The sequence below is a fragment of the Heptranchias perlo genome, chromosome 1 (assembly GCF_035084215.1).
Source record: "Heptranchias perlo isolate sHepPer1 chromosome 1, sHepPer1.hap1, whole genome shotgun sequence".
NCBI classification, from domain to species: Eukaryota; Metazoa; Chordata; class Chondrichthyes; order Hexanchiformes; family Hexanchidae; genus Heptranchias; species Heptranchias perlo.
The window spans coordinates 72,784,774-72,807,602 of NC_090325.1; the positions used below are offsets into that span (position 1 = coordinate 72,784,774).

Here is a 22,829-nt window from a genome sequence, read left to right on the forward strand (position 1 = left end):
TGGGCATTCTTTTCAAATTGATACCATTTACACTTTGCAACTTTTACTGTTCCATTGCATTGCTGGAAAAAATTTTCAGAAAGAAAATGACAAATGTCCATTTTCACATATTTAGTTGAAGATTTCCCATCACTGTTTATTTTGATATACCTCTGAACTATCAATATGGAAAAAAAATTAAAACTCATGATATTATCAAATGTACCACAAAATTTCAACAGATAAACTTAAAATTTCCTTAAAGAACTGCCAAACTCAATTACATTTGGAAATAAAAACAGAAACGTTTGCAGTTTTTAATATCATTTGTACAATTACTGTTAGACATATTAATTACCTAATTTAATGTGAAAAGTAAGAACATTCTTCAAATATAGCATTTTTACTAGTTCATGAACATGCACATTATATTTATTAGACATCTAGGAGTTGGCTTTAAGTAAGCAAACGATGTTGAGTTTAGTGCAATGTTTTAGGAGTAAATAGGGAATTCAGGCAGAACCATTTCACAGGAAAGATAATGGACATATGGAACAAGTTACCAGGGAAAGCCCTTTAAGTAAACAGCATAAAAAGGTTCAAAAGACAACTAGCTATGTTCCTGCAGAAAGAGGCAATTAAGGGATATAGTGAGGGCAGATTAATGCACCAAATTGATTACATTTTCACATGCTTATTTGGCATTTTTCCCAGTGGTAGCAACATTGGATTCTCTTAAGCTGTGCACAACACAGGGGAAAAAGTACTAAATAAGCAAGTAGGAAATTTAAACAATTTGGCCCAAAAACAGATACTCTTTTTCTGGGGTTAGGGGACCAAGATGGCTGCTTCCAGGAAGGCTCAGTGAATCCTTTGGCTGTAATAAAAAGAAAGCACTAACACTGAGGCGGATAGACACTAAAGACCCATCAATGGCAGAATAAGGTGATATAGTGGATGATAGGCTTCATCGGGAATTATCTAAAGATAACAAAGGTATCTGTAATGGGGCAATACTTCAAAGCCCTCCAGAACAGAGTTTCAGTTCAACCAGGTAAGATTAAAGAGGGGAGAAAGTATCACAAAGAGAGGCAGGAGATGAACTTCATTGGGAGCTATAACCATCTGGAAAACTAAAAAACCTGTGATATTAAACAAAGCCTTGGGAGCAGCAGGGGGTCAAAGAACTAAAACGAGATTTTAAATAAGTCTAGAAAATGGCAACATAAACAGAAGTAATCTGATTTTAAAAAATCTATGTGAATGCAAGGACAAAAAGGGCAGTTATTAAAAGTAAAAAAAAATCCAAGGGAAGTAAGATGTAAAAGGGCACATCAGAAAATCAAGAGGGAACACCCGAGATAAAATAGTAAAACTCAAAGGGGATAACTGAAGAAATATGACAAGGGCAACACCCAAGAGTAGTATAACTAGGATCACAAGATACTTTTGAATTCTAATACATCCATCCAGAACAACCCTATACTCCCCCCATTGTTGTGTCCAATAACATCTTAAATGATTCTAGGGTTTCGCCTCCACCACTCTACCAGTAAATCCATTCCAAGTGTTGATGATTCTCTGCATGAAGAACCTCTTGATATCAGTCCTAAAGATACCTTTTAAAAGTCTGAAAATGTGTCCCCTCCCACTGTTTAATTTAAAATAGTATTCTGGGTTTTCCATATCATGTACTATATTAATTACCTCTAACAGATCAGCTCTCAGATACCTCCTTTCCAGGCTGAAAAGCCTAAGTCTCTCCAGTCTTTCCGCATCACTCAGATCCATGACTCTAAGAAACAGCCTTGCAGCTCTGCAGCACCTCCAGTGCTTAAATATCTCCATTGTTTCTCAGCAATCCGAACTGGACACTGTATTCATGATATGGTGTGATCAAAGCACTGTACAGTTTGAACATGACTTCCTCTGACTTGTATTCTACTGTTTTGGCCATGTAGTTCGACACTCTGTTGTCTTTGTTGATAGATGACCTGCATTAGTTGGACATGTTGAGCATTGAGTCTATCAAGACTCCTACACATCTTTCAATTTCATTTGTAGCTATTTCAACACATTGTTGCATGTTGCTCATTTTTCCTTTCTATATACAGTACTTTACACTTGTCTGAATTAAATTTCATCTGTTACATATCACTCACATATTTTGTTTAGCGCAGTCTGTAGTTTCTGGGCTGCCTCCTTCAATTCCACTGCCCTCCCTAGTTTAATATCATCTGCAAATTTAACCTATTTACATTAGGTTTCAGAATCTAAGTCAATGGGGTCAATTTTCGGATGGCCGAGCGGGTGCGTTCGTGGCGGGGGGCTCCTAAAATTGGGGATTGCCGGAGTGGGTCCGGAGCCCGGCTCCAACCCGCCCACTTCCGGGTTCCCCAATGACGCGAATCGGTGCACACGCAGCCCCAGCATGTGGGACTCCCACCGGCAATCAAAGCTGATGAGGTCATTTACAGACCTCATCAGTTGGAGATTTTAGGAGGATTCGGATTTTGGACTACCCAGAGCGTGTTTCCCATGCTGGGGGAAACATTCCCTGTTTAAACAGACATGTTGCAGCCAGCAGCCAGTGGCAGCTGCAAAGGTCCATTTAACAGGTGCGGGGTAAACCCTCATTCATTGCAGCAGCACTCTGTCACCTCAGACAAAGTTTTGCCTGCCACACCGTTGTCTCCACACTCCAAATTATTAAGTCATACCCTAAACTCTGCTGTCCAAACTCATTTACCTACTTTGTGGACCCCCTCACACTCACACCGTCAGGATGGGGTGGGGCTTCCATTGCTGCATTCATCACTCCATTGGAGGACGAGCAACATCACCAGCCTCGCCAGGCACGCTGTCCATCTCCGCCATGTGGAGCTACACAACACAGTGCTGCGCAACAGGCACCTGCACAAAGTAGTTGTGCAACTACACATACACCCACTGTAGGGTGATCCAATGGGTGGCATCAAGGGTATTCATGGAGAACCTCATGAAAGGGCATTATTGCATAAGCCAGTCAAAAATGGCCAAGACGTGGCAGTAGTGGTGACCATATAATATGTAATGTGAATTGATCAGAATTCAAATATAAGTAAAAACCATGACAAACCCTCAAACACCCTTGTGCATCCCCTTCATGCTCACGATACGTTTGCCTCACGCTACCTACTACACGTATGTGATGCATGCCCTGTGGCTGCAGCACAGGTAGTGGCAGGTTGGGTGAGGCTGACCGTGAAAGAGATGCATCAGAGGGTGAGTATGAGATTGTATGAGGATTGGGTTGTGTGGTAGTGGTGGGATGAGTACTGGCGAGGTGAGTAAGTGCAGGTAAGATGAGGATGAGCATTGAGTGGGTGTGAGGAGTGATGTGATAGAGTAGTGTTGGCAGTGCAGAAGGAGATGTGGGGTGGGGGCAGTGATGTGGCAGACGGAGTGTAGGGGAATGAATAAGTGTACTCACTTCGGCTGACCTACTTAGGTCATAGAAGCACCTCCTGCACTGTATGCAGCTGCGCGATATGTTGGTGGTGCTGGTTAGCTCCTCTGCCACCTCGAGCCAGGCCTTCGTGGTTCCAGAGGCAGGCCACTTCCTCCCCCCCGCCAGGGAGAAGATCTCTGTCCTCCCCCTCCTCATCACACCATCCAGTAGGATCAGGAATGAGGCATCATTAAACCTGGGAGCAGCCTTCCCCCTGGGCTGCTCCATGCCATAATTTTGGCTCCTTTCTGCAGCATCAGTCAGTGGAGGGCTGTCCCTTTAAACAGGGCTCCTCCAGATGACAGCCTGTGATGCAGGTGCGCAGTCTGCCCGCTGCGCAGCTTTCCAGCGCGAAACCCGGAAGCCTAGGTAAGTGGCTTCAATTTACTTACGATCGCGTGGGAAACCCACCGATTTTACTGGGCGGGTTACCCACGCGCACAGTCGACCCCCCGCTGGCAACCCGCCTCTCTCCTAATATCGGGCCCAATGATTCACAGTAGTGTTCCCAACACTGAGTCCTGGGGCATCCCACTAAGTACTTCCCCCATGCTGACATTACCCCTTGAACCAATACCCGGTGGTGTTGTCTACCCTTCAGCCAGTTTCTTATCCACATCCAAGTTTTGCCTACAATTCCCACCACTTTGAGCTTAATTGGTAATCTTACATGTGGAACTTTATCAAATACCTTTTGGAAATCTAAGTACACAGTGTTGTAGGGTTTACCACAGTTGACGTGGGTTGTCACTCAAAGAAATCAAGCAGGTTGGCCAGACAGGATCTTCCCTGTCTAAAGCCGTGTTGACAGCTGTTTACTAGGTTGCAGTGCAGATAATCTTCAAGGTTACTCTTGATAATCAATTCCATTATTTTACTTTGACTGATGAAAGACTAATGGGTCAATAGTTGCCTGTGTCTATTTTGTCACTCCTTTTGAAGATGGGCACCATGTTAGCCTACTTCTAATCTACTGGTACCTCCTCGGTGCCCATTGACTCCTAATTAGTGATGGTCAGAGCTTCACAAATAGTCTCTCTCAACACACCGGGATAAATACCATCTAATCCTGGGGACTTATCTTTGTTAAGCCCTTTCAGCTTGTCTAGGACTTCAATCTCAATTATATCGAAGTCCTGACTTTGCCTTGCTACTGTTTTTTTGGGAAGGGCATCTTGTTTGTGTCTTCCCTTGTGAATATTTTGAGGAAGTAATCATTCAGAATATTTACTATCTTGTGCTCATCATCAGTTTCAAGCCCATTTGCCACTTTAAATGTTATCACTGCTTCTATGGCAGTCTTCCTGCTATTGCAGAACTGAAAGAATGTTTTACTGTTATATTTTGCCTCTGCATATATGTTTTTTCCGAGGTCTCTATTAGCCCCTCTGATCACCCTTTTAACTTTTTCCTACGTGGTACTAAATACATAGGAGTGAGTCCTTTCTCCTTTCCTCCTGCAGGATTTCAAGAGGTCACTTTACCTCTTTATTTCACTATTAGTTTGTTTGTTAGACTTGTTTAGTCTGAGCTTGTTGATCTTAGAATCATAGAATCATTGAAAATAGCAGCAAGAGTAGGCCATTTGGCCCTTCGGGCCTGCTCCGCCATTCAAAATGATCAAGGCTGATCATCTAACTCAGTACCCTGTTCCCGCTTTTTCCCCATAAGATAAGAACATAAGAACATAAGAAATAGGAGCAGGAGTAGGCCAATCGGCCCCTCGAGCCTGCTCCGCCATTCAATAAGATCATGGCTGATCTGGTCCTAACCTCAAATCTAAAATCATGTCCAATTTCCTGCCCGCTCCCCGTAACCCCTAATTCCCTTTACTTCTAGGAAACTGTCTATTTCTGTTTTAAATTTATTTATTTAATAACCCTTGATCCCGTTAGCATTAAGAAATATATCTATCTCCTTCTTGAATATATTTAATGACTTGGCCTCCACTGCCTTCTGTGGTAGAGAATTCCACAGGTTCACCACCCTCTGAGTGAAGAAATTTCTCCTCATCTCGGTTCTAAATGGCATACCCCGTTTCCTGAGACCGTGACCCCTGGTTCTGGACTCCCCAGCCATCGGGAACATCCTCCCTGCATCTAGTCTGTCTAGTCCTGTTCGAATTTTATATGTTTCAATGAGATCACCTCTCATTCGTCTAAATTCTAGTGAATATAGGCCTAGTCGACCCAATCTCTCCTCATAGGTCAGTCCTGCCATCCCGGGAATCAGTCTGGTATGGTATCTTGAGGGTATGGGTGCATAATTTCAAAGTTTGCAGATGACACAAAGCTTGGAAATGTAGTAACAATGAGGAGGATAGTAGCAGATTTCAGGAGGACGTAGAGAGACTGATGAAATGGGCAGATGAAATTTAATGCAAAGAAATGTGAAGTGATGCATCTTGGAACAAAAAATGAGGAGAGGCAATATAAACTAAATGGTACAATTTTAAAGGGGGTGCAGGAACAGAGAGACCTGGGGTTTCACATAAACAAATCTTTGAAAGTGGCAGGATATGTTTGATACGGCTGTTAAAAAAGCATACAGGATCCTTGTCTGTATAAATAGAGGCATAGAGTACAAAAGCAAGGAACTTATGGTAAGTCAATGGGAATCAGGGGGAAAACTCTCCAGTATCTGGATTCATACCTAGCACAAAGGAAGATGGTAGTGGTTGTTGGAGGCCAATCATCTCAGCTCCAGGACTTTGCTGCAGGAGTTCCTCAGGGCAGTGTCCTAGGCCCAACCATCTTCAGCTGCTTCATCAATGACCTTCTCTCCATCATAAGGTCAGAAATAGGGATGTTCGCTGATGATTGCACACTGTTCAGTTCCATTCGCAACCCCTCAAATAATGAAGCAGTCCGAGCCTGCATGCAGCAAGACCTGGACAACATCCAGGCTTGGGCTGATAAGTGGCAAGTAACATTCATGCCAGACAAGTGCCAGGCAATGACCATCTCCAACAAGAGAGAGTCTAACCACGTCCCCTTGACATTCAACGGCATTACCATCGCCGAATCCCCCACCATCAACATCCTGGGGGTCACCATTGACCAGAAACTTAACTGGACCAGCCATATAAATACTGTGGCTACAAGAGCAGGTCAGAGGCTGGGTATTCTGCAGCGAGTGACTCACCTCCTGACTCCCCAAAGCCTTTCCACCATCTATAAGGCACAAGTCAGGAGTGTGATGGAATACTCTCCACTTGCCTGGATGAGTGCAGCTCCAACAACATTCAAGAAGCTCGACACCATCCAGAACAAAGCAGCCCGCTTGATTGGCACCCCATCCACCACCCTAAACATTCACTCCCTTCACCACCGGCGCGCAGTGGCTGCAGTGTGTACCATCCAGAGGATGCACTGCAGAAACTCGCCAAGGCTTCTTCGACAGCACCTCCCAAACCCGCGACCTCCACCACTTAGAAGGACAAGGCCAGCAGGCACATGGGAACAACACCACCTGCACATTTCCCTCCAAGTCACACATCATCCCAACTTGAAAATATATCGTTGTTCCTTCATCGTCGCTGGGTCAAGATCCTGGAACTCCCTACCTAACAGCACTGTGGGAGAACCTTCACCACACAGATTGCAGCGGTTCAAGAAGGTGGCTCACCACCACCTTCTCAAGGGCAATTGGGGATGGGCAATAAATTTTGGCCTCACCAGCGACGCCCACATCCCATGAACGAATAAAAAAAAACCTTTACAAATCACTGATTAGGACTCAGCTGCAGTATTGTGTCCAATTCTGGGTACCACACTTTAGGAAGGATGTCAAAGCTTTGGAGAGGGTGCAGAGGAGATTTACCAGATTGGTACCAGCGATGAGGGACTTCAGTTATGTGGAGAGACTAAAGAAGCTGGGATTGTTCTCCTTAGTGCAGAGAAGGTTCAGGGGAGATTTAATAGTGGTGTTTCAAAATTCTGAGGTGTTTTGATAGAGTCGATAGGCAGAAACTGTAACCACTGGCAGAAGGTTTGTTAACCAGAGGACACAGATTTAAGATAATTGGCAAAAAATACAGGGGGTAAATGAGGAGAATTTTTTTAACGTAGCAAGTTGCTACGATCTGGAATGCACTACCTGAAAGGGCAGTGGAAGTAGATTTCATAGTAACTTTCAAAAGGGAATTGGATATATATTGAAAAGGAGAAATTTGTCGGGCTATGGAGAAAGAGCAGGGGAGTGGGACTAATTGGATAGCTCTTTCAAAGAGCCGGCACAGACACGATGGACCGAATGGCCTCCTTCTGTGCTGCTTGATTCTATGAATGTATGATCTTAGCTATGTACTGTCCTGCATTATTCTTTTAAAGGTGTTCCATTTGTCTTCTACTGAAATGTTGGCAAAAATCCTCCCCCAACTATTTAGCTCAATTCTTCCTTCATTTTTTTGAATTTAGCCTAACTTTAATGAAATGACGGAACAACTAAAGTAAATGAATTGGGGGATATTGTTCAACAACACTTCAGTGAAAGACGTGTGGAACACCTTTAAAGGTAGAACGCTTGGCATGTGGGATAAATACATACCAAAAATCAACACGCTCAGACCAAGCAAACGTGACCCTAAATGAATTAATAAACAAATTAAAAGTGAGGTTAAGAAGAAAAGCAACTTTTACAAATCCTGCAGAGAGAAAGGGAAAGGGATTCACTGGGACAAGAAAAAGCAGAAACAATTTAAAAGGGTGATCAGAGGGGTAAAGAAAGGCCTGGAAAAAAGCATAGCAGCAGATACATAACTGTGAGAAATTCTTTCTGTGCCACAGTAAAAGGACGTTAGAGAAGTGGTGAAAACCATAAAAGATGCAAATGGGCTCAAAATAATAAATATTCTGAATGATTACATCCTTCAATTAATCACAAAGATAACCCAAGTAAAATCATTAAAGTTGGAACTCCTAGAAAGGCTAAAAGGGCTCAAAACAAATAAATCGCAAGGATAGATAGATTTATCCCAAAGTGCTGAGAGAGGCTTGGAAGGCAATTTGTGAGGCACTGACTATCGCTACGAGGGAGCCGATAGTCTCTGGGGAAATACCAGCAGATTGGTGACGGAATATCTAAGGATGAAGCTGACAGGATCTTACTAGACTCTATGCTAAGTACGTCCAATCAATGCAGCGCCACAATGAATAAAGCCAACAGAAAGGACAGGGACTCAATAAAATTAACATAAGTAAAGCAACAGTAATGAAGAAAATAATAGCACTAAAGAGTGACAAATCCCCAGGACCACATGGTTTCCATCCCAGGGTTTTAAAGGAAGTAGGTGAGCACATTGCAGATGCCCTAACTATAATCTTTCAAAGTTCTCTAGATTCAGGGACTGTCCCTCTAGATTGGAAAATTGCACATGTCACTCCGCTTTTTAAGAAAGGAGAGAGAGGAGAGCCAGGGAATTATCGACCAGTTAGCCTAACATCTGTTGTGGGGAAAATGCTGGAGTCTATAATTAAGGATAGGGCGACTGAACACCTCGAGAATTTTCAGTTAATCAGAGAGAGCCAGCATGGATTTGTGAAAGGTAGGTCGTGCCTGACAAACCTGATTGAATTTTTTTGAAGAGATGACTAAAGTAGTGGACAGGGGAATGTCAATGGATGTTATTTATATGGACTTCCAGAAGGCATTTGATAAAGTCCAACATAAGAGACTGAAAAGTACGGACTTGGTTAGGAAGTTGGCTGAGCGAAAGGTGACAGAGAGTAGGGATAATGGGTAGGTACTCACATTGGCAGGGTGTGACTAGTGGAGTCCCGCAGGGGTCTGTCTTGGGGCCTCAATTATTCACAATATTTATTAACGACTTAGGTGAAAGCATAGAAAGTCTAAGTTTGCCGATGACACAAAGATTGGAGTCCCGCAGGGGTCTGTCTTGGGGCCTCAATTATTCACAATATTTATTAACGACTTAGGTGAAAGCATAGAAAGTCTAAGTTTGCCGATGACACAAAGATTGGTGACATTGTATGGCATTGTAAGCAGTGTAGATGAAAACATAAAATTACAAGGGGATATTGATGGATTAGGTGAATGGGCAAAACTATGGCAAATGGAATTCAATGTAGACAAATGTGAGGTCATCCACTTTGGATCAAAAAAGGATAGAACAGGGTACTTTCTAAATGGTGAAAAGTTAAAAACAGTGGATGTCCAAAGGGACTTAGGGGTTCAGGTACATAGATCATTGAAATGTCATGAACAGGTGCAGAAAATAATCAAGAAGGCTAATGGAATGCTGGCCTTTATATCTAGAGGACTAGAGTACAAGGGGGCAGAAGTTATGCTGCAGCTATACAAAACCCTGGTTAGACCACACCTGGAGTACTGTGAGCATTTCTGGGCACCGCACCTTCGGAAGGACATGTTGGCCTTGGAGGTAGTGCAGCGTCGGTTTACTAGAATGATATCCGGACTTCAAGGGTTAAGTTACGAGGAGAGATTACACAAATTGGGGTTGTATTCTCTGGAGTTTAGAAGGTTAAGGGGTGATCTGATCAAAGTTTGTAAGATATTATGGGGAACAGACAGGGTGGATAGAGAGAAACTATTTCCGCTGGTTGGAGATTCTAGGAGTAGGGGGCACAGTCTCAAAATTAGAGCCAGACCTTTCAGGAGTGAGATTAGAAAACATTTCCACACACAAAGGGTGGTAGAAGTTTGGAACTCTCTTCCGCAAATGGCAATTGATGCTAGCTCAATTGCTAAATTTAAATCTGAGTTAGATAGCTTTTTGGCTACCAAAGGTATTAAGGGATATGGGCCAAAGGCAGATATATGGAGTTAGATCACAGATCAGCCAGGATCTTATCAAATGGAGGAGCAGGCACGAGGGGCTGAATGGCCTACTCCTGTTCCTATGTATCTATAATGCTTAACTACATAGCCAAAACAGTAGAATATAAAGTCAGAGGAGGCAGTGATCTTATTTTATAGTCGTCTGAACACACCACACCTTGAATACTGCATCCAGTTCTGGTTGCCAAGAAACAAGGGAGACATTCAAGCGCTGGGAGTAGGCCCCTCAGAAAAAGTTATGTTCTTGAATGCTTCTTTTAAGATTTTTGTGGGGCCAGAAGGAGCTGCTGGCCCAGCTCCTTCTCCTCTCCATGATTCTCATCTCCCTTTCCCTGAGAAGAAAATTTCCGACTCGACTCCGTGGTGGAGCCACCGGAATTCCCACCCCGCCCAACCGTCGAGCCGCCTGTGAGTGCCCGAATCCTGTTGGCAGCTCACTGGGGTTATGGAAATAAGGGCTGGCCCTCAAAAGACTTGGGCCTCTCCCCAGGGGCTTCAGTAGTGAGTGCTCGACCTGTCACCCACCTAAGTCCGCTTGTGGTTAAAATCTACTCCTTGGACTTAGCAGTTTGGAAAGGGAACATTTGAGAGATGATCTTATAGAGGTATATAAAATTGTTAAAAGAATGGAAAAAGATAACCTGGAATAGTACTTCAAATTAAATAACTGGAGTAGCACAAGGAAAAGGTATGAAATTCTTTTTCACAGAAAGACCATGGGCTTCATTTTAGCACCCGCTATCGGGTGCATTCCTGGCAGGGGGGCTCCAAAAATCGGGGAATCCCAGAGCGGGTCCGGAGCCCGGCTCCAACCCGCCCACTTCCGGGTTCCCCACAGACGCGCCGACATGCGTGCGCAGTCCCCGTATGTGGGACTCCCACGGGCAATTAAAGCCGGCGGGATGCCACTTGACAATATTTATCTAGCTATTTCAGGTCATTAACAGACCTGATTAAGGGATTATGTGAGGAGGGGTGGGATTTTACAAACAACTGGGACTGTTTCCCACACTGGGGGAAACACTTCCAGTTGAAATGGACGTGTTGCAGCTATCAGCCTGTGGCAGCTGCAAAGGTCCATTTGACAGGTGGTGGGGGGAGACCCTCACTCATTGCAGGAGGCCACTCTGTCACTTGGGACAAAGTTTGGCCTCCACCACTCTCCTCCTGACAAGAAAATTCACCAACTTGCACACTTACCCTGGGGTCCAGAGACATGTACCTTCCTTGTAGACCTCCCCAGATGTACATCTTCTGGATGGGGGCCGCCGTAGCTGCAGTCATGAACTCCTCGGAGGGCGAACAGCATCACCAGCCTCACCAGCCTCGCCGTCCACCTCTGACACGTAGAGCTCCACAACACAGTGCTGTGACACATCCACCTGCACAGCAGGAGGGAGGGCAACCGCAGAGAGAGATGCGTCACAGAGGGCACTACCCTCGCCACAGGGTCCACAGACCGAGGCTCAGCTTCCTGGACCTCTCTGAGCAGCAGTGCACACGGAGGCTCAGAGTCACTCGACATGTAATCGTGGACATCTGCAGCCTCCTTCATGCCGAGCTGCTCCCGGTTGGCCTGAGCACCATCTTCTTACCTGTCGCTGTCAAAGTCACCACTGCCCTCAACAACTTCTCCTCTGCATCCTTCCAGGGTGCCACCGGGGACATTGCCGACGTCTCTCAGTCGTCTGCACAAAAGACCCCTACAAATACACCTACACCACTCTGCAGTGACACAATGGGTATCATCAGTTGTGGGTCTTCATAGTGATCCTCAGGAAAGGGCATTATTGCACAAACCAAAGACGTGGCAGTCGTGGTGCCAATATAATATGTAATGTGAGTTGGTCAGAAATTCAATATAAGTAAAAACCATGACAAACCCCCAAACACCCTTGTGCATCCCCTTCATGCTCACGACACGTTTGCCTTACACTGCCCACTGCATAAATGTGATGCATGCCCTGCGGCTGCAGCACAGCTAGTGGCAGGTTGAGTGAGGCTGACTGTGAAAGAGATGCATGAGAGGGTGAGTATGAGATAGAGCCATGAGATTGTATGAGGATTGGGTTGAGTGTAGTGGTGGGATGAGTACTGGCGAGGTGAGTAAGTGCAGGTAAGATGAGGATGAACTTTGAGTGGGTATGAGGGGTGATGTGACAGAGTAGTGTTGGCAGTGCAGAAGGAAATGTGGGGTGGGGGCGGTAATGTGGCAGATGGAGCGTAGGGGAATGAGTGAGTGTACTCACTTTGGCTGACCTACTTAGGTCATTGCAGCTTCTCCTGCACTGTATGCAGGTGGGCGATATGTTGGTGGTGCAGGTGACCTCCTCTGCCACCTCAAGCCAGGCCTTCCTGGTGGCAGAGGCAGGCCGTTTCCTCCCGCCCGCCGGGGGGGGAAGATCTCTGTCCTCCCCCTCCTCCTCACCCCATCCAATAATACCTGGAGTGAGGCATCATTAAACCTGGGAGTAGCCTTCCCCCTGGGCTGCTCCATGCTGTAATTTTTTCTATTTGTTGCAGCATCTGTCAGTGGAGGACTGCCCCTTTAAATAGAGCTCCTCCAGCTGACAGAGCTTACTGCGCATGCGCAGTCCGCCCACCGCGCAGATCAGCAGCGGGGAACCCGGAAGACAAGGTAAGTGGATCCAATTAGGCTGCGATCGCGCGGGGGGCAGACTGATTTCGCCAGGCGCATTACCCACGCGCCCAATAGCCCCCCCACCGCGAACCCGCAGCCCTGGTAGCATCGAGCCCCATAAGACCATAAGTGATAGGAGCAGGAGTAGGCCATTTGGCCCTTCGAGCCTGCTCCACCGTTTAACGGGATCATGGCTGATCAGATTTTTACCTCAACTCCATTTTCCCGCCTTTTTCCCATATCCTTTGACTCCCTGGCTGATCAAAAATTTGTCTCACTCAGCCTTGAACGTAGTCAATGACTCAGCCTCCACAGCTTTTTGGGGTAAAAGGGGCTGATTTTGGCTTCGGGGTGACCAACCGGTGGAGCACGCCAGCCAATCACCAGTACTCACAGCGTAGAGGAGGCTACGATTTTGAGGCACTGACTCATTTAAATCAGGGTGGAGAGATGTGAGGTGCACGGGCTACAATTTACATATTGAAATGGGCATACCACCTGAAAAAGGCAGGTGCTTTGGGCACCCAGAGGTAGGCCCCTTTCAAGTAACACAGACCGCATCATCTGTGCTAATGGAACAGTAAGGCTACCGACTCCATTTTGAGGCTGTTAACGCCAGGCGCGGCAAGTGCAAATCGGCTCTAAAGAGTGATGAACATGTGGAATATATTTCCAGATAGAGTGAGGGAGGCGTTTAAGAAACAATTGGATGCTACAGTGGGGAGAGACCTACAGGATGTTTCTGGGTGGGTGAATTAAGATGGGTGAAATGTCCTTCATCATCCATAATTATGTTGTGATGTGTATACTGGAAAATGCAGTGAACAAGGTGGCACACAGACAACATAAGATTTCCATTCATCAGTAAAAGGACACACCACCTCCCAAGTTTGTTTTACTGCAAGTTTCTTACTTTATAATTTCTAATACAAGTCATACACATTCCGGTTTGATGTTTGTATTGTTTAATGTCCTTTCATTTTGTAATCGACAGGATCTCAGGTGCAGTCTTCTGCTAGGACGCATTTTATGTCTCGGAAAGCAAGGAGGTAAAACTACCAATCCCTCACCATCTTCTTCACTAGACGATGAACTTGTACCACCAATTGCTTCTCAGTGTGGCTGAACATGGCACTGTGCCTGGACCTGTAAAACGAAATAAGTGTGGGTCGGATAAATGTACAGCTGCCATTTGGGAGAGCCCATAACAAAACAGAAGTGAATTCAGGATGAGAGGCAGAAAATGAGCAGGTAAATAAAGGAAAATATGAGGCTACATAATGATTTCCTTCAGTCTCATATTTACAATTACCTTATTTGGGAATTCTTCAAGTACCAGTGCTCCCAATCAGGCTACTAGACCCAGCAGTCGAGAGAAAGGGAATGGTCATCAGATGGGCATCCACCTGTTTCAAATGAAAAACAGATACATAAAAAATAGACTGTTACTTTTAGCAAGTTATTTTACAAACATCTTATTTTTTGCAAAAGTGTGAAAAAAATATATTTGTGAAACAAAATCTTCAGAATATGTAGAGTTAATAATAAACAAAGTGCCTTACCTTTCTACTTTGCGTAATAAATGTTTTCAACTTGTTTCTCTGTATGGAATTCCTCAGCTTATTCCTTGCGAAAAGTGTTCATTTTCTTGTAGTTGTCTTCTTAAACAATGAATTTAATCTCCCTCCACCCGGTCTTTGGTGGTTAATGTTTTTCAAGGTGACATGTGCCCAAAGACAGCATTTGTCCCGTGAGGAGCTAAAGCAAAATGGGATTGTTGACATGTACTCACCAAACTTACCTGTTATATGTGCTATGTATGTGTTTACAACCAACGACCTTTGCAAAGAGTGATTATAGCTGATGGCACTACACATGTCTCTGATATTATATTATTCCTCTGTAATCTCCTTGGTTCAATACCTCCCTTATTCATTGTCATTTCTGTTCTCTAACATATTGCTAGTAATATTATACAGTGTTGCCATATTGTGCAGCGTAACAAACAAGATATTTGCAGATGCCGCAGTGCTGTATTATGATCTACCCACTGTGTAATGTAAACATAATTTTAGAAGTTTATAACTATCCTATGAACATGGTTTATGCCCAATTATATCTCTCTTTTGGGAAGGTTTGGATATTTGCCACATGGCTTCAGACCATCACCGCAAACATTTTCAAATTACAGCATGCAACTATTTAGAAGGAATACAAACAACACAAACACAGATATCCATTGATTAACATTTTTCCTTGTAGTTAACTCTCCTTCAATGAACATCCTGCCTAATCCAGAACCGGGAAAGAATAATTGGTGCTGCCAGGGAAACTTGTACACACAATGTGATCCTGGCTTTGCCTAACAGCTGTTCATTAATAAAATGGAAACAGTTCTCAATACAGTAAACATACAAGCTCTCCACATCTGCACAAATAGGGTCAGTCAATCAAACTCAAGAATTCTGAAAAAGCAAAGAACATGGCCTGGATATTAATTCGGTACCGGGAACAGCGTGGTGTGGGGGGGGAGGATTTTCGGATGGGAAACCCGGAACTGAGGGTTCCCTGTAGGCTGTGACGATTTTCATGTTGGGACGTCTTTAAAATTTTTTCAACAGTTTTCGCGCCCAGCAATTGACAGGCTGGCTGGCTGCCTGACGGGCGCAAAAGCAGCCATGGAGAGATCAGCGTCTTCGGGGTTCGTATGGGGTGGGGTCGAGGGAGATCGGAGTCTTCGGGATTTGTATGGGGGGGGGGGGTTCAGGGAGAGATCAGGGTCTTCGGGGTTTGTATGGGAGGGTCAGGGAGAGATTGGTGTCTTTGGGCTTTGTATGGGGGGGTCAGGGAGAGATCGGTGTCTTCGGGCTTTGTATGGGGGGGTCAGGGAGAGATCGGGGTCTTCAGGCTTTGTATGGGGGGGTCAGGGAGAGATCGGTGTCTTCAGGCTTTGTATGGGGGGGGTCAGGGAGAGATCGGTGTCTTTGGGCTTTGTAGGGGGGGGTCAGGGAGAGATCGGGGTCTTTGGGCTTTGTATGGGGGCTCAGGGAGAGATCGGGGTCTTTGGGCTTTGTATGGGGGGTCAGGGAGAGATCGGGGTCTTTGGGCTTCGTATGGGGGGTCAGGGAGAGATCGGGGTCTTTGGGCTTTGTATGGGGGGGTCAGGGAGAGATCGGTGTCTTCGGGCTTTGTATGGGGGGGTCAGGGAGAGATCGGGGTCTTCAGGCTTTGTATGGGGGGGGGTCAGGGAGAGATCGGTGTCTTCAGGCTTTGTATGGGGGGGGTCAGGGAGAGATCGGTGTCTTCGGGCTTTGTATGGGGGGGTCAGGGAGAGATCGGTGTCTTCGGGCTTTGTATGGGGGGGGTCAGGGAGAGATCGGTGTCTTCGGGCTTTTTATGGGGGGGGTCAGGGAGAGATCGGGGTCTTCAGGCTTTGTATGGGGGGGTCAGGGAGAGATCGGGGTCGTCGGGCTTTGTATGGGGGGGGTCAGGGAGAGATCGGGGTCTTAAGGGTTTGTATGGGGGGGGTCAGGGAGAAATCAGAGTCTATGGGGTTTGTATGGGGGGGGGTCAGGGACAGATTGGAGTCTTTGGGGTTTGTATGGGGGGTGCGATTGCCGGGGTGTGGGGTAACCGGACATCGTGGGGCGGGGTGTCGGACGATCATGGGGTATTTAAAAGGTAAGCTTGAGAAGCCGCGGGGAAGCACTTCTGCTCCTCCTGGCTCAAAAGTAGTGCAATAAAGGCACTTACCCCATGGATCCGGCCCATCTCGTCTCCATTTTACTGGCGAGATTCACGAGCCCCGGGAAACCCATGCTGGATACGTTAAATTCGAAAGTCTCTTAAATTCAATTTAAAAACACCTACTTAACGACTCATGAGGTAAATTGCTCCCATAAGCACCCGCCTGCCTGCACTAATTATGGAGCTGCCTCCGGCGAGTAGGTTACTCGCATGCATCCAAACGCGCCTTCGTTAAACCTGGAAGTGGGCGCGTTGGAGCCGGGTTGCTGTTGCGCTGGAAAAATCTATTATTTTAACTTCCCATCCGCCCCCAGCCCACCCGTTCTTGGGGGTTAAAACTCCCCATGTCTTCGGTTCTGCACAGGATGTTGAGAAGCTGATACAGCAAAGTGACACCCTGATACTACAGATCATAGAAGGAGGCCATTCATTTAATCAATTAGTCCCACTCCCCTGCTCTTTCCCCATAGCCCTGCAAATTTTCCCACTGCAATTATTTATTCAATTTCCTTTTGAAAGTTATTATTGAATCTGCTTCCACCATCCTTTCAGGCAGTGCATTCCCGATCATTACAACTCGCTGCGTAATTTTTTTTCCTCCTGTTGCCTCTTGTTCTTTTGCCAATTACATTAAATCTGTATCCCCTGGTTACCAACCCTTCTGCCACTGGAAACAGTTTCTCCTTAATTACTCAATCAAAACCCTTCATGATTTTGAACACGTCTATCAAATCTCCCCTTAACCTTCCCTGCTCTAAGGAGAACAACCCCAACTTCTCCAGTCTCTCCACATAACTGAAGTCCCTCATCCCTGGTACCATTCTAGTAAATCTCCTCTGCACTGTCTCTAAGGCCTTGACATCCTTCCTAAAGTGTGGCGCCCAGAATTGGTCACAATACTCCAGCTGGGGCCTAACCATAAAGGCTTAGCATAACTTCTAAAGAACACTTTCTCCTTCATCCAGGTCCTTTCCATTTTCCTATCTAATCTAGATCTTCAAAAATAGTGTGTGTCAGACCGATCAATAAACCTAACTCAACATCTCTCAAGTCCTGGTTAATGCTTCTCTTTCTACAATCCAAATATGCCTGTACCACCTGTAAATGTGAACTTGGAAAATGAAAGCTGTTTACACTCTGCACCATCAGAGCAATGTAAACAATGCAAAAATTTGAGACTTCAAAACCATCTTTTTCTGCATGGGACTATTAAGCAGAGTATTAAAGGCAGAAGGGGACTTTTTTATATTAACACAATGCACCACTGAACCAACACATAAGACACACTGGATGTCAAACAATGCCACACGTCATTTCTGTGTTGTGCACTTTAGTACAAAACAGCTCATTTTTTTTTGAATAACCCCTTCCCATATGAGTCACTAAGCCACAAAATTCATGATTTATTACGACAGTTCGAAACTGCATTTGTTGCATTTTATATAGGATAAACATGAGGTCATGCCGCTGTGTAATATATAAAAATGTGCTCACCTGTTTAGAACAGCAAAGATAAAAATAAAACAAATTACTACTAATTGGAAATCTGGACTGCATGCCATGTTTGGCTTTGTTTTAACCTGTGCTGCACAAACAAATATGACCACCAAAGAAAAAAGAAAGAACTTGCATTTATATAGCACCTTTCATGACCTCAGGATGCCCTAAAGCACTTTACAGCCAATGAAATGCTTTTGAATTGTAGTCACTGTTGTAATGTAGGAAATATGACCCTAGCGATTGAGAAACTGTCTATGGTTTTCATTTTGCAGTGAATCCTCCTGGTCAAAAGGCTCTGGATAGGTCTCTGTAACAATACAATAATCAAATCTAAAAGCACCATTCATCCTACAGGTTGCAAAGGAAGAAAAAAACTTGCACTTATGTAGCACCTTATCACACCCTCAGGACATATCAAGCAATTCATAACCAATCAATTACTTTTGTAGGGCAGTCACGAACCCCAATTTCAACCCAACGCTCCTGGCAAGAACAGGGCACATTTGGGTAAGACGCCCGATTTATACCCCGCCCGAATTTACGATCCATTTACTCCAATGGAGCTGAAAATTGAGCGAGGTGTAAATCAGGCGTCGGACCCAAACGCGCCCTGTTCTCACAAGGCACGTTAGGTTAAAACTGGAGCAGCTGTTTTCATGTAAGCAAAAGTGGCAATCAGTTGTACACAGCAAGGTCCCAAAACCAGAAAATGACAAATGACCAGTTAATCTGTTATTGGTGGTGGGGGTTGAGAAAAGAATGTTTGCCAGGACACCAGGGTAACTCTGTGCTCTTCTTTGAATTGTGCCATGGGATCTTTTCTATCCACTTAAACAGGCAGATGGGCTGTGGATGCTCAGTCATTGGGTATATTTAAGGCTGAGATCGATAGATTTTTGGACTCTAAGGGAATCAAGGGATATGGGGATAGGGCGGGAAAGTGGAGTTGAGGTCGAAGATCAGATATGATCTTATTGAATGGTGGACAGGCTCAAGGGGCCGCATGGCCTACTCCTGCTCCTAGTTCTTATATAGAAACTCCTGTGCAGACATTAAAAAGACAGTTCTGCCTGCACACTTCAGCGACAGACTATGGGACAGCCAGGTATGCGATGAACAGTGCTCGGCTCTTTAACTTCACTCTCAAATAACTTCACTGCATGTCTTATCAATATTTTTATTATACTTTTACAGAATAATGACCACACATGGACCATCTGTACCTAGATGGCAGTTTTCATAAGAAAATGTAATATTTTATGCAGCAATTTAAAAAAATTCTTAGAAGTCATAATTTACAATTCAAGAGAAATAACCCTTCTATGTGACAAATTTCATGGTTTCCATGCTTTTATTCCTGCATTTTTGGTCATATGTACATGGATGAAAACTATCAACAAAAATCAAGTAAATTCCATAAAAACATAAATATTGTGCTCATGAGTAAAGTATCTAAAACAAGCTTGAGCAAAGCATGTCTTAGGCCTGGACATGTAAAGTAATTAAGCAAACATCTATTGTCATAATACAGCTAAGGATAGCTTGGAATAGATTGTAATCTGGTCTAGATATCAGACATGTGTACTATGCAGATTATAAAATAAACACCAAGGAGCCAAATAGCTATAGTCCTTCCAGCACAATGCAGTCATAAATCCGGTGTCAGTATGGCCAAAGGGCCAGAAATTAGACTGGGACTTGGATATACTGGACCTTAACCTTTCGTGCATGTTTCTATAGGGCCTTGTCTTGGATCAAACTTCCATCCATCCTAAACAAGATCATCCATATCAGAGGGAAGATGTGGAGACAGGGATGGGGACGGGGAGTGCAGCATTCCTTCCCCCCCCTCCCACACATAGATGGCAGCCTCCATTTTGCAGTCTCCCCCAACTGGCAGCCACCACTAGTGGCCCAATCATCCACTCGGATAATTAAAATTAGGAACCTCTCCCAAACCAGAAAGTCCACCCTTCCTAGCAGGCACATCGCAGCACTAACACTGGAATATTGCCCTTGTGGATTTTTGGGACCCAAAAGTCTTGTTTATCCAACGGGGAGAGATGCTACACCTGCCTCCAACCATTACATTTCATCACCTTTTTGAGAGCTAAAATTGACTGTGATGAATTAAAATAAATTGACTCAGCAGCTTCAATTTGCCAACAAGTCTCCAGGAATGTTAATCAATTAGTGGACAGTTTTAAAAGCATAAAATGACAAACACCAAAGAGGAATGCAGTCAAAACGTGCAGCTATCATCTCCCACAAAAACAGGTACTTACCTAAACATGTACCTTTTTAAAAAACTTTCACCTTTGTACTCCTTAAGCTAAGTGAGCAGGTATGAAAATACAATACTCTTATCATACAGGAAACATTTATGAACTAGTATCTAGAGCTATCAAAATACATAGCTTTGACTGCAGTGAGTTACAAGGCAGAAACATATGGAGGGTTCAAATGATTATAAACCACAACATCATCAAATCCATGAGGATTATGATACCCTGAAAGCATTTGTTTCTTTCATAATATGTAATACAGATGAAATTGGTGGAAGCCCTTTTACTCCACTTGGTTCCTTTGTTTTTGAGACTCGGCTTTATGGTGGACTGATGGGGTGGGAGGAATTTGGAACCTGTCATAAGTATTACTGCACCATGTATGATACAGGATTCCATTTCATTACATTTTGCAGGAAAATAGGACATATTATAAAGTAATACCAGCAATTTACATCCTAAACCAAATCTAACCATAACTCTATGTAAGTGTCCATAGCTACCATTTAGTGTATGATTTTGATGATCACATACTAATGGTGGACTAAAGCACAACAATGTACAACCAAATTAGAACATTAGCAGTATAATATCCGAGCGATATTATGTTATTACCAAAATGACAATGCCAGTCCACTAATACCATTTGATGTTATTCCACTGAAGGCCTTGCAGTGAAAAGAACAGAGGTGTGTATTGGTGTAGCTGGGCACAAATAATTCAGGATGGAGGTTCGTAGAGAATTAATTAAAGAATTTTTCCAATGATTTTCTTCTCAACATCAGATTACAGATTATAATGCAGTATAATAATTCATCTAATCTGAACAGCACTGCAGACACACGACCCAATGACATTGCTTATTGTCTAAATAGGTCAGTTACGCATCAGCAAACACAGGGTGCTATCTTCATGACACTCAGTAATCTCTCATTTAGAAATTATTCAAGTGTTGAGTTTGAATAATTCTTTAATTCCTCATCAGGTTTCCCAGTGAAAAAAGCATACTTGAAATAAGCCCTCAACACAATAATCCTGAGAGTGGTAGTATCAGTGTCAATAGTAACTTTTACAACCGGGAATATGTTATCTTTCAGAGTTGCAGTAAGAAGGAAATTCAATTCTCAACCCTAACATATTTTCGCCCTTGAAATATACCCCTACTTTATTCTTCTTCATAACATAATACATAGAGTTTGTTGAAGCATTCTTGAACTGTTTTAGGTCCATTTTCTCAACAGTGAAAGAACACACAGACATCAGGCTTTCATAATTGATTTGTAAGATTTAAATTGTGATCATATTGGGGTGAAATTCTTCCTGTCCATAATTTTTATCAAAAAACATGGTATTGTTTAGTATTTATGGCGGCTTTTTACACTAATATCATCAGCAGATGGAATTGCACTGTCTATGGCCTAGAAATTGGACTCCGTTTTGCCCATTTTTCAGATGCAAAACAGGATCAAAAATGACCAATTTCGCAGGGCTATGTCCCGCACCTGAAGGACACCTGAAATACTTCTGACACCATATTGTCCTTGGACGATATTCAGGCATTCTAAGCAGCTGTCTAAAACAGGCGTTAGGCCCCTTGCACATGCTAAAAAGGGGTGGGGGGGTGGTCAGGTGAGGGGAAATGTAGAAATCCAATGAGAAAAGTTAAGACAATAGAACCGTGTAGTGATTTGGGTAAATATAAACAGAGTGTGGTAGGAAGGATAGAGAGTTTATCAATAATAGTGCAACAAAAAGGTCAAAGCAGGAAAATATGATAAAAAGTCAAAATTAAAGGCTCTTTATCTGAAAGCACGGAGCATTTGTAACAAGCTAGATGAATTAACTGCAAAAATTGGAGCCACTTACCTGGGCTTCCAGGTTTCGCGCTGAAAAGCTGCGCAGCGGGCGGACTGCTGTCAGCTGGAGGAGCCCTATTTAAGGGGGCAGTCCTCCACTGACTGATGCTGCAGAAAATAGGAAAAATTACAGCATGGAGCAGCCGAGGGGGAAGGCTACTCCCAGGTTTAATGATGCCTCACTCCAGGTATTATTGGATGGGGTGAGGAGGAGGGGGAGGACAGAGATCGTCCCCCCGGCGGGCGGGAGGAAGCGGCCTGCCTCTGCCACAAAGAAGGCCTGGCTCGAGGTGGCAGAGGAGGTCACCAGCACCACCAACATATCGCGCACCGGCATACAGTGCAGGTGGGCAGGTCAGGCAAAGTGAGTACACTTACTCATTCCCCTACACTCAATCTGCCACATCACTGCCCCCACCCCACATCTCGTTCTACATTGCCAACACTACTCTATCACATCACTCCTCACACCCACTCAAAGCTCATCCTCATCTTACCTGCACTTACTCACC

The 22,829-nt window shown here is 44.3% G+C and overlaps 1 protein-coding gene across 1 annotated transcript in view; it reads right to left on the reverse strand.

Annotated features, from left to right (window-relative positions):
- The window catches only part of adamts6 (ADAM metallopeptidase with thrombospondin type 1 motif, 6), a 240,192-nt gene that overhangs the window by 67,121 nt on the left and 150,242 nt on the right, over positions 1–22,829 (reverse strand). The window lies entirely within an intron of this gene.